The sequence below is a fragment of the Cryptomeria japonica genome, chromosome 3 (genome assembly GCF_030272615.1).
Source record: "Cryptomeria japonica chromosome 3, Sugi_1.0, whole genome shotgun sequence".
NCBI classification, from domain to species: Eukaryota; Viridiplantae; Streptophyta; class Pinopsida; order Cupressales; family Cupressaceae; genus Cryptomeria; species Cryptomeria japonica.
This window is the reverse complement of record NC_081407.1, coordinates 661031431-661045292: the sequence shown is the minus strand read 5'-3', so window position 1 is coordinate 661045292 and position 13862 is coordinate 661031431.

The window sequence follows — 13862 nt, the reverse complement described above, 5'->3', positions numbered from 1 at the left end:
TCTCTGTAGAAACCACAAAGGTAACACTCCAAATATTAACAACACCGTTATCCTAGGCCTAGAAAAATGCAGTAGAGAGCTTACAATCATCGCCAATCATCCCCTCCACATAAGTATCCAAATTTCCTTGAATCATCCTACTCCAAAGCTCCTCGATGTTCTTGAATTTTGAGCATTTGTTAGGTTCGATGTAATTCAAATCACCACCTATATCTATACAAATGATGGAAGTATGTTTTCCTATGGTTGTCATTGATGTAAAACATTTTGTTCTGTATTGGTGTTGGTATGGAAAGTCTATGGTAGAGATATCTTACTATGTTGATGATGCAATTATTTTATTTATTGTTCCTAAAGTGTTCGAGTCTGAAAAGTGTTATTGATATTATTTTTATTACTATCTTCTTTGGATATTGTTTTGATTTCAAGGATATGATAGTTTTATGGTGTGAAAATATCTTTCTATTGTCTAGATGTTGTGGTTGTTCATAAAGATAGTTGTAATATTCTATGCTAGAGCTATCCTTCAGTTTGTATATGTTTTATGTAAGGTTGTTTCATGTGTTATGGGTCTCACCATAGTGTGCAGAGATATGGATTAGAGTTATTTGCATTGGAGAATATTTTTTTATTGTTAATTGCTTATATGAAACAAGTGTGTGTTGATATGTTGTTAGTTATGTTTTGATGATTTGGGATCAATGAATTAATCTTTGGAAAATGTGTTTTGGTCCCCTCTTTCTCCTAGATTGGATCAATATGTATTTTTTTTGTCAAGAAGGTATATTTTATTTAAATATGCCAACTTGGTTCAATCTTTCATGACCTATCTTGTATATAAGAAATGCATATGATTGAGTTGAGTGTAGGGTGAGAAGAATAGTGTAGAGAATGTAAGAGGAAGTGTACAAAATTTAGCAAAGAGTAGAAGGGAAGAGTTGTGTTCAAGTGATATGAAAGTTGTTTTGAGACTATTGCAGAGGTATGAGATAGAGTGTTGAAAATTTTAGTTTGAGGTGTATGTGTTGATGTTGGTCACTTGATACAAAGTTCAAGGATAGCTTCATGATCAGGAGATCCTTCTTTTTAGATTATTTTGCATCTTGCCCTATTGTTATTAGCTTCAGTTTTTACAAGTCTTTTTTTGTATCTTGTCCCAAGGGTAGTTAGCCTTGGTTTGCATGTTTGGAGTAGTGATCTCTTTGCCTTGTAATCTAATATACATAGTGGATATATTTTGGGGGCAAGTGCTCACCCTAGTTTTTCTTTGTTTTATTTTTCTATGTCAAAAATCTTTGTGTTCATGTGTTGGATTTGTGTTGTTTATTAATTATTTATGTGTTCTATTAATTTTTGTTTAAACTAATTCACCCCCCTCTTAGTCCTACCTTGGGTTCAACAATTGTTATCAGAGCAAAGTTCCTCTTGAGTAAGATTAACCACTTGAGGTAGATCAGATATGGCACATGATGTGCACTATAATATTTTGATTTTTTATGGTACAAACTTTCCATACTTGAAGGAGAGAATGGAATCACATTTGGAGATATTGAAAAATGGAATATGGGAAATCATTCAAATCGAACATACAACTTCGTAGGGTGGTGCTCAAACTTGGGATGAGATAAATTTAAAGGAAACTAATCCAAAGGTTATAGCTATAATTTTTTGGTTGTAGTAGTAATTCTATATTTAGAAGAATAAAAGGATTGAAAGAAACTAAAGTTGTACCAAACAAGTTATGTTTGGCATTTGAGGGAGATCTAAAGACAAAGTGGGCTACATTAATGAATTTGAAGTAGAATTATGAGTATCTAAGAATAGTTGAAGATGAAGGTTTTGAAAACTATATTCATAGAGTGATTGATCTTGTTAATGGTATTAGAGCTATCAGAGGACATTTGGATGAATGTGATGTTGTTCAGAAGATCTTTCTAACCTTGCCGAAATTGTACAAAGAAATAAGGTGTACCATACAAGAAATAAATAACTTGAGTAAGTATACCATTGATTATCTTACTAATACGTTTGCAACCTTGATATTTTAGAAATGGAGGAAGAGAAAAGAGAAAAGAAAGAAGCAACATTTAATGTCTCAAGACATGATGATCTGGAATGGAGGATATTTGGATGAAGTTGAATCAAACTTTGTGAGAAGATTGCAATGAGGCACTAGAAAGTATAAAGGTATAGTACCTCTAAAGTATTTTTCTTGTGGTAGAATTATACACTATGCTTCTCACTACACCTACAACGAAGATTATAAGAGATCGGATGATACTGAGAAGAAAAATAAAACTAGGAAACACAACTTTAACATAAGAGAGAAGAAGGGCTTATGTTCTATAGAGGGACATACATCTAACGATGAAGTTGATGATGACTAAATGAAGAATCCTTGTTTCTAGCAATTGAAGAAAAGAAGAATGTTTTTAAAGAGAAAATGGAAGAGGAGAAGATTGTTGGAATCCAAGAACACTGAGAGGGGGGGTGAATCAGTTTTGTACCCAAATGATCAATTTTAACCTTATTAAAACATGCATACACCAACCGGTATACCAGTACATATAGAATTGAAAGAAGTAAAGAAACCAATAAACCAATCAAACAAATGAATACCATAACATAGATAATTATATGTGGAAAACCTCAAAGAGGGAAAAACACGGTGGGATTTGTGACCCACAATATCAATCCATTGGCCATATGAAGAGATATTACAAAATATAGGGGCCTGCACTTGCAGGAATGCTTACAGCCTAGAGCACACTACTCAATCACAAAAGGAGCCTCACTGACTACATAGAAATCCAGACTACAATCTAGAGAAATGATTGAACTACAAAGATAGCATCTTCTATGCCTGAATACAGTTCTGGTTAAGCTTTGTCTGTTCTGGTCTGAAACCCTAAACCCTTGCCAAAATACCCTCTTACATAAATATCCTCACATACATGATCTCTCTCTCATATATTTTGCATCTCCTTCATTATTTTCTCATAAATACATACATATCCATATACTTTTCTTATTACAAAATGAGCTAATCAACTGCCCTATATACCCTTTACAAACTATCATGCCTTATGTTGGCTTACAAAGTTAATTACAATATGAATATACATGTCGGCTCAATAATATAAATACATCAATATCAAAATAATTATCGATACCAGATCTCTCAAATGATGTCAACCTCTAATACTGATAACTTGATTATAAACTATGTCGGCCTACAATACCTGTAACCAAAGAAATACATCTAACTTGTTGGTGTCGGTGTTGGTGTCAGTGCTGGTGAAGTGTCTGTTGGTACATAACTAAACCAAAATATGAAGTCGGAACATGTTTCCATGTTGCCATCAATGACAACATATTGAAACCAACCAATTGAGTTTCAATTGCCAAGAATCTCCCCCTTTAGCATTGATGGCAACACTCATGTGAAAAATGATCATGGTTTCCATCTATCGGTTTCATCCTGAGCCTGCTCCGCCTAAGATAATTATCCATCTGAACAAAATACTCCATACCTCCAAATCTCTTGAATATCCTGAATATTTTTCACCTATACTCCCCCTTTGACAACAATGCCAACCAAAAATACCAAAAAGCAAAAACTGGGACAAAAAATGAAAGACTGTACATGGAATATACCAGAATACCTTACCGGAGTTGAATATATTTGAAAATTTCTGGATAGGCCTTCTCCAAAATCTCTAGATAGGTATCCCAATCAGATTTGAAAGTGTCAAAAATAGATACAAATCCATTTAGCATATGAGCATATGACTCTTTCTCATTTAGCTGTGTCGGTGTGGGCTTACCAACCATATCTATATACTCCTTCTTATGTACACTTAATTAATCCAACTGGGGACTCACCAATCCTCTAAGACTTATAGCTCTCCTTATGATTTTATCTTTTTACCTCTCAAGTGCTAAAACTTGGGCTTCCAAAACTAAAATATGACCATAGATAGATGTAGTAAATGAATGTGCACCATAAAAAAGAATTGACTATACCTACAATCTCCTCCTAAATATCCTTAATCATTTTATATGTCTGGGCTGTAAGTAAACCTATGTAAAAACACACTCTATAAATATTAGTACACTACCTCAATGCATTATCAATCAATTTCAACGTGTCATTAATCTCTTTCTTCTCCGACTCAATCATCTGATCAAATGTAGCTCTCTTAGCATATGTAAACCTTTCCAATGTCTATCAGTTTGATATCTGTTGTAAATGTTGAAAGTCCTTTGAAATGTGCTTGATCATTATCTTAAGCCTACCGGATGGGCTCGCTTCATTATCAAATTTTTACTCTAGGACAAGTCTATGCAAAATAGTGATAGACTGATCAATAACTCCTTTCTCCATAGATCCTTCCTTCATTAATTTTATGTGTAGCCATCATCATGAGTTCAGTAGAACTCATCTTGGTAATGCTTTTCTTTTCAACGTACGACATGTCAATTGACAATAATGATGGGCTCACTACCAATTCCCTGTCGGATTCCCCTTTTTCCTTGTTTGATGGTTTAACTTTAATAGCTTCCTGACTTGCACCGGTGGCTTTGCCACTTGGTGCAGTCTCAATAACTGATGGTTCCTCCCTAGGAACTGTGACCTCATTCTATACATTCTGATCCGGAGGACTATTGTCCTCAACATTAGTAATGTGTACATTTGCAACCTTTACATTCTCTGATTCTATTGGTATCTCAACATTTTCCTGTACATTAGTTTCTACCGAGGATTGAATATCCACTATCTTAATATTTTTCAAAATTGAGGGTGAAGTACCCATAATACGTTTACCTTTCCCTTCAATCGGGATGTCTATAGTATATGTCTTAGGTTCCAGTGAAGTATAAAAACCATGGTTTTTTAAAAAGAATTTGACCCATACTTTGTGGGTCTCCTTGACTATCTCATTGACCCTACCTAACATAAGACTGATTATTATGTGCTTACTATGAAAGATTTTCCTATCTACAATCTCAAGTGTCCTGTCCATTGCCTTTGGAGTAATGGAAACACAAACAAATAACACCTCCTGAATATTTATATGTCTGTCCTCTTCCATTGCTGATAATCTTCTAGCATCTAGTATTTCATATAACAGTGTCGGTATTTAATTTTTAATTTCTAATAAGGCTTTAAATATCCAAATACAATAAAATTGATTCCTCTACTTCTCTTTATTCATCATAATCCAAATTCTCATAATAAAATTGCACATTCTTTAACATACCATCTTTGTTAATTTCATCAACTAACTCTGCACAAGTCTTGGATGGAATAATAGTTATATTACCAGATACAAGTGCTAGATCAGTGTCATCCTTCTTCTTTCTTCTTCCAGTACAAGATGGGGCAGAAGGTGTTTCTTTAAGAGCTTGTTTATGTGTCGATACCCTGATAGTCGCTTTCCTAATCGGTTGCTTATTTGCTTCCACATTAGTCTCTTCACTTTTTTTCCTCAATACCCTTTTTGAATGCTAAGGGTGTGTCTTCATCAAATCCAAATTCTGCTACAATTGGCTCAATGAAGATTTCTATTTTTTTCCTCTTCATGCCTTTCTCCAAAATAACATCAATTAATTCTTTGATGTCTTATGAAACCTTTTCAATAAATTTACTTTCCTTTCCCTCCTACTTCTCCCTCTTCTTTCGGTTGAACTCAGTTTCAACCTCTTGCTTCTTTTTCTTAGCAGTACCAAAGTTTTTAATAGTTTCATCGATAGGTGAACCAATTAGCATCTATGCATAAGCATCTAGAATCTATGCATGAGCTTTATAACCCATTTACTCAATCCAAATCTTTTCAGGCCTACCTACCTACATCAAAGTTTCATCTTTCTTAACCATGAAGCATATCTCGATTGAGTACTTCTCATCAATGTGCTTTGGAACCCTCTCCCTAGAATTCATAGCCATCTAAAATGCTTTAAAGTAACCCCACACCTTGTCATCTCGTTGACTACCCAATGTAGCAATTGATTGTTTTAGTTGCCTCCCTATTGAGACATCAAATACCCATTGTCTCTTACCAAAAATCGGAGTCTCATTGATGAAAAATAACTTTAAACAAAGAATTAGATTTCCATACCGAAATGTTCCCTTATTTTCTCCTTTGATCTTTCCTAGGTTCATCAACAATTCATCCAACATCCAAACACATAGATCTAACCTCTCATTCTCCCTCATCATTTTATGAGCTGCATAAATGGAGGAGCTAGAAACATAATTTAGTTGGTTTGATTGAGTTACCTTGTAACTGATGACCATGCTTTCAAATCTGATATATGTGTCGGTGAGAGTACTAACCATCATTGATCGCGTGTCTAATATTGCGTCAGTGATCTTGTTGTCCAACCTATGGTAAACTAGTGATTACCATGATGGCCTCCTTCAAGATCTTATATGGTCTATCCAACCAGATAAATTCTCCATGGACTCTGCTCAAAACATATCTAATAATCTCATCTTCAAATTCTGAAATATCTAGAATGTCTGTAAACCCTAGATCCTCAATGTGTTTGTACTTGGCCTTAATCTTTCTATAATCTCCCATTAACTCACTCATGTACATGCTCTTAATATCACTGATTCCCAAATCCTCAATATGATAGTGAATGTAAGCTCTGACATCTTCGACATATATGACTCCTTCGGGGACATGGGAAAAAGTGCCAACCGAATTGTTCAAAGTAGCAACATGCAGATATCACTTGAAAATTGGTCTGGGACAATCCTTGACCTCAACAACAGTAGGATTTGAAATGAACATAGGTACAGATGATGATCTCACTTTCATGATGAAAGATAGTTGCCAGTGAAAAACCCTAAAGAACTTTTCCGATCGCTGGTGAAATTCCTCATGATGATATCGATCGCACTAAATCACCTAAGACTTCCTCCAAATCACTTTGAATCACTCTAAATGCAAAGTGATCAGAAATGAAGTGAATTAAACCTTTTAACCTCCAAGAAACCCTAATCTATCAATGATATGAATGACTTTTGGTGAAAGATATCGGACCTCGATCCAACATCTCAATGCCAGAAAAGCATCTCCAATGTCTGGAACATCTTCTAGAACCTCTTCTCAGGGCATATGTAGCATCTTCATGAATCTTAGAAAACCCCTAAGGCAGATCTGCCTTAGTTACCGGATGAGCTTCTTGTCAGTGCATGAGCAATCTCCTCTGGTGGTTAAGTAACCAGTGCATTTCCATTGCTAATTGCTCTTCTGATTTCCTTACCCATCTCTGGGTATGATCTTGCTTGATTTCATGAACCTTCTCTTTCCCTTTAACATTTGATCCATCATTACCAACTAGGGAATTTTTGCTTCTACAGAACTTAGCAATATGTCCAACTTCATTGCATGCATAACATGTAACATTTTTATTTTGAATTGCTTTGCTAAAACTGGTGTAATTGCTTGACCTGCACTGATAAGCCATATGTCCAAATTTTCCACATGCATAACATTTAACATTAATTCTGCAATCTTCTGTCTTATGACCATACTTATTACATTTAGAACATTGATCGGGACCAGAATCAGGGTTCTAATTTGCTCTATTTCTATATTGCCTAGCCATGTGACCAAATTTATTACAAACAAAACATCTACCATAAAATTTATAAGCATTAAACTACCTTACCAGTGCCTTATAGTTTTGATCTTCATTAGCAGTACTGGAACTTTGTCTTTGTTCAAATCCAAGTCCACTGGAATCTCCATTTTGTCTTTGTCTCTTCAATAACTCATCAAGCTATGCTGAACTAATCTTGAATTTTTCCTTATACTCACTTGCAATAGTCAGATCATCTCTTAGAATTATCATTTTTCTATCAAGTTCTTGTTCATTACTCTAGGATTGCACTAAATTAGTTCTCAACATATCATTTTCATGAACCAACCTACCACATTCTTCAAAAAAAAAATTCAAAGATACAACACTATTTTCTTCATTTTTCTTTCATTCTTCAATCTCTTTAGACATCCTCATAGTTATAGTTTACATTTCATTCCTCATGACCATGTTCTCCTGACTCAGTTTTAGACATCTCTCATTAAGTGCATCTTTCTCTTCATTATCCTTATTCTACAAAATTTCCTTCCTCCTAGCTTGTACAGATGGAAGCCTCTCCTATAGGACAAGAATGAATTCCTGAGAATAACTCAATTTATTTTGTAACTTCAAGCTCTTCATCCTTTCATCATCATAATCTTCAAGTGTTACCTCAAGTTTTTTCTCCAAACCCATATCCATGGATTCTGGATTATGGATTCAGGATCTTCCTCTGGTGGCTAAACTTCCTTGGAGGCACAAGGCTCTGATACCAATTGTTGGAATCCAAGAACACTAAGAGTGGGGGTGAATTAGTTTTCTACCAGAATGATAAATTTTAACCTTATTAAAACATGCATACACCAACCAGTATACTGGTACATATAGAATTGAAAGAAGTAAATCAACCAATTAACCAATCACACAAATGATTACCATAACACAGAGAATTATATGTGGAAAACCTCAAAGAGGAAAAACCACGGTAGGATTTATGACCCACAATATCAATCCTCTGGCCATATGAAGAGATAATACAAAATATAGGGGTCTGCACATAAAGGAAGGATTACAACTTGGAGCACACTTCTCAATCACAAAAGGAGGCTCACTAACTATATACAAATCTAGACTACAATCCAGAGAAATGATTGAACTGCAAAGATAGCATCTTTTATGCTTGAATATAGTTTCAGTTAAGCTCTGTTTGTTCTAGTTTGAAACCCTAAACACTTACCGAAATACCCTCTTACATAAATATCCTCACATACGTAATCTCTCTCATATATTTTGCATCTCCTTTATTATTTCCTCATACATGCATACATATCTATATACTTTCCTTATTACAAAATGATCTAATCAACTGACCTATATACCCTTTACAAATTATCATGACTTATGTTGGCTTACATAGATAATTACAATATGAATATACATGTCAGCTCAATAATATAAATACATGAATATCAAAACAATTGCCGATGTCGGATCTCCCAAATGATGTCGGCCTCCAATACCGATGGCTTGATTATAAACCATGTCGGCCTACAATACTGGTAACCCAAGAAATCCATCCAAACTACTAGTGTCGGTGAAGTCTCTGCCAGTACACAACTAAAGAAAAATATAAAGTCAGAACATGTTACCATGTTTCCATCAATGACAACATATTGAAACCAACCAATTGAGTGTCAATTGCCAACAAAGATATTCAAGACTGTATTGCATGTTAAGATAGAGCCGAATACATGTATTATTGATTCTAGATGTTTGAATCATATGACCAATGATAATGATAGGTTTGTTAATCTCAAGAAATATGATCGTGGATTAGTGAAATTTTTCAAAGATGATGGAGCAACTATTTAAGGTATGGGAAGTGTTTCTACTGATGGTAAGCATAAAACTAATGATGTTTGTTATGTTGAAGGATTAAGACATAGTTTTTTAAGTGTTAGTCGAATGTGTAGAAAAGGTTATGAATTTTTGTTGAGTGGCACCTGTATACACCTAAAAATGGTCTGAAGATAATTAATTGAATAAGCAATCATCTCATTTAATCTCCCTCCTCAATTTAATTGAATTCATCAAACAATTTGATTAAATTCCTCTTTTTCATCTACTTATTAATAAATCTAAGGATTTATTAAATAGGTTCATCTCAATAATCCCCTTTGATTAATTAATTCAAATTAATTAATCTTCCCCATCAAAATCATTTCTTCCAAATTCAATAATTAATTAAAACAAATCAAATCAATGAGTTGTTGAAATTAATTAGCCATTTTCCTATTAAATGAATTTCTAAATTCAAATTCTCCTAACATTTAACCACCTAACCTAACCATTCCTAAACCTAACCCATTCTACCTACCCCCATCTTCCCTTTCATCTAACATCTTCTAGAACCTTTGTGACACTTATCACTAAGTGTTCCCTTTAATTCAACCTCCTTTGCCAACCTCCTCCAATTTAACCATTGATATCTTCAGATCAATCTTGACCATTGAATCCTACCACCTCTCCCATAGCCTTGGAAATCCTATAAATAGAGCCCATTTTGGAGTATAAATCCCGAATTCATGCCCATTCATTCACATTCATTTTAGGCCAAATTCATATCATTTTGATTCATCATTTGCATTGTATTATAGGCATCTAGCTTATAGTTTATCAGTTTTAGCAATGTTATCATGCTCAATTTTAGCTTAAATCTTAGCTTAATCATGCTAGATCAATCATTCATGTAGCTTAATCATGCTATTCTTGCTAGATCATGCATCTTAATCATTCAAATCCTCCATCTAAGTGTAGTCAAGTTACAGAAATTTGCATGATAAGATCTGAGAGAAAAATTCACACTCGCATTTACTAGGAGGCAATAAGTCGATTAGCTATGGTTTTATCTTTCATTGTTTTAATCCACTAACCATTCTTGTAATGATTTATTGAGTACATTTTGTGTTAAAGATACAGGTATAACAGGTACACCACATAGATACACGACATTTTGGCGCCCATCGTGTGGCAGAAATCAACATTTTCAGCCTCTATATCCTCAGCAAACATCTTCTCTATCTAGCTCTGGTGCAGAAATTCATACGAGTTGCCTTTCTAGCTCGTACGAAATTCCTTTTAGTCTAGGATGACACCTCATCTTGACTACTACTAGGTATAAATTTATGTCGTACGAGGTTTTCTGTTGCAAATTCTTTACTCGTACTAGGTCTAAATCTGTGTCGTACGAGTCTATTTCTTGGAAATTTTTTATTCATACTTGGTTGATCATGTGTCGTACAAGCCTGTTTTGGATACTCTACGAAATCTAAAGTTCTGTCGTACTAACTGGAAATTAATTTCGTACGAGTCTCTGCATATGTCATTTTTAACAAACTACATTTTAGGGTTTTCTGATTTTAATCCGAGATTTTCTAATGCTTACCCTATTTTGTTTGTGAGATTTTTGGCAGCCAAACAAGTTTTGCAGGATGCTTGTCAAAGAAAATATGCTTGTCAAAGAAAAAATTCAAAATAATGACTACTAACAAATTTTTCCAGGTAGCCTAAGGATTCAACAAAAACTTTGTGTATTCTTAAAGATTTTTAGGCACACTTGTCTTTTTGGGCTCAAAATGAACAAACATGTCTTATGTGATTGTGATGATAAGCGGGTATGCTCTCACCTTTCTTAGGTGATCAGAAAGCTAGACTCATCTTTTATTTCATCAGTGCATTTCTTTAGCAAGTCTGCCCTCCCGAGGAGTAATAACTCTTAGCCATTAAGGTCGGTGAGAGGGGAATGACCTAAGTGGGAATGGCTAAATGCCAAGTAATCCAACCCACTATAAAATAAATATATTTTTGATGAAAATCAAAGCAGCAGTAGTGCTCGGTAATAGCTCTCCTCCATACCTTCGGGTATATCAAACCTTGGTTTTCAAGGCTAGGAGACCTCTTAATTGAGCTTATACCTCGATGCACCGAACGGATCCCTTACTAGTTCCAACTTAAAATAGAAGCTACCCAATTCACCTCCGAAAGGGTGATAATCTTTGTGCAAGAGAGATAGTAGCTCTCCCAAGACACTTGCCATATCGTGCCCCCATTAGCTTTTGGAGTCGGATAATACGGGGTTGAGAATCCATTGCGTGATGCTCAGTGGCCATATTCTGATTAGCTATTGGGTGTGTACCTAAGTCAGCAAGCAAAGGTTTTCATTCTCAACCAAATTCCTTAGGGTTTAGCATGCTTGAAGTCAATTATCATATCATGTGTTTGCTGTGTATTCATCCCTAAAATTGAAAAATCAAACATCTCAGACTAGAAAACAGAAGCAAGACACCAAATTCAAAAATCCAGATTCGGCAAAACAAACATTTTTTATCTTTGTGAGGATCTCTATCGTACGAATCTGTTTGCATAAAATATTGTGTTGTACTACACAACATTTTGTGTCATATGAGTCATCTACTTTGTCGTACGATTCAGAAAAGTATGTCGTACGAGTCTCTGCTTTTTACATGAAAACTTATGCTCTATCGTACAGACTCATATCTTGTGTCGTCCTAAGCTGTATAGTCTGTCGTATGAAACTCTGCATTTGTCAGTCCAAAGATGAGTCTTACATGCCTGTTTTAGGCTTGTCATTTCTACCTGATCAAGTTGTAGTAAACATAAACACCTGTTATCTATCAATCTGTGCTTAGACTGTCATCTTGGTTCACTTAGTCAAGTTATCAAATCAAATCATAGCATAATATCAAACACAATGCCCATTTCAATTAGAGTGCAAAGACATAAGATCGTTGAAACATTTGAAATATCTAAAAATCGTGGCAACATGGCATACTAGAACAAAAGAAAAGAAGACATAACAAACCAATATGTCAAAGAAATCAAACAAGTCCAAGATCAAAATCCAATCATGTCAAAACCTAATAGGGATTCAAACACATATCCAAAGAAAAGTGGCTCTTTTATGCAACTATTAAAAAGATCCTTAAAAGATTTGGATGAGAAAGATCACAATCACACACCTATATCTAGCAATGGCTCATCCCCCTATAAACAAATTGATTCTCAAAAGGTATCTATATCTACACCTCCTAAAAGCTTGCAAGAATCTTCCATAGCACCATCACCAAACAATACACCCAAAGCAGAAATTTCCCAAGGCATATCTATAATGGCCATCAAACCTATTTTAGAGGATCCTATTCAAAGCCCATCTACTTCATATCCAAGCATTGATTCCTTGCAACATCCCCATAGCGCTTCCTTGCAAATTGAAGTCCTTATTCATAAAATGCTTTCTAAATGTGTCTTAATAGATGGAGGAGCTAGCTTAAACATTTTCTCATTGAGTCTTGTCCATGCTCTAGGTTATTCTGAAGATGCAGTTGATTCCCGAAAAAAGATCACATTCAAAGCACATAATGAAGAAGAGCATTCCTCTAAAGGAGTGGTGATATTACCCATTAGAGTGGGACCTTTGCAGAAAAATACAGCATGCCAAGTTCTAGACATGGAATTACCATACAACATACTCTTGGGAAAACCATGGATACATGATATGTGTGTAGGGGAAAAAGCGAGACTAGGTTAACATGCCCTAATCCTACCTTTTGACACACATTACGAAATACGAAAGAGCCTAGAGGTATCACACAATTGGCCACTTCTTCTTGTGAAAGAGAGAACCACAGGTTACCTATTAGGATTTCTATTCCTTTGTTGAATTTGGAAGATCAAATGATGCAAGTTCAATCCCTAACCCCAAAGTGCAAGTATGAACTAATAACAAGATTGCAAAATTGAACTTAAACAATGGAAAGCTGTAAACACAAGGACAAGGCAAGAATGAAAATGCGTACCTGGAGTTAAAATTTGACTGAAAATGTTTGGGATGGAGGCGCGGGCGCCACTATCCTGATTCTGCCCCTGAAACTGCTCCGGAAATTGCTGTTTTGCACTTTGGAAAAGCTGTCAAAAATGCTGAAAATGCTGTCTGTCAGGAGGACCAGGGCGCCCAGCACCCCTGTCCTGGCAAGACCAGGGTGCCCCATGCCCCTATCCTGGTCTTTTGCTCTGAAATTTGGTGGGAAGGTCGGTCTCAATCTGCTTCTCTCGGATCTGCAACCTGCGGCGTCGTCTGAATTCTGAAACCTACACTTATATCTGAAAAGGTGTGGTGGGCGGCTATATAGGGTTTTGCCTTAGTCAAACCCCCACTTCGGTGATTTCCACGTCCACGAATAGCCAAG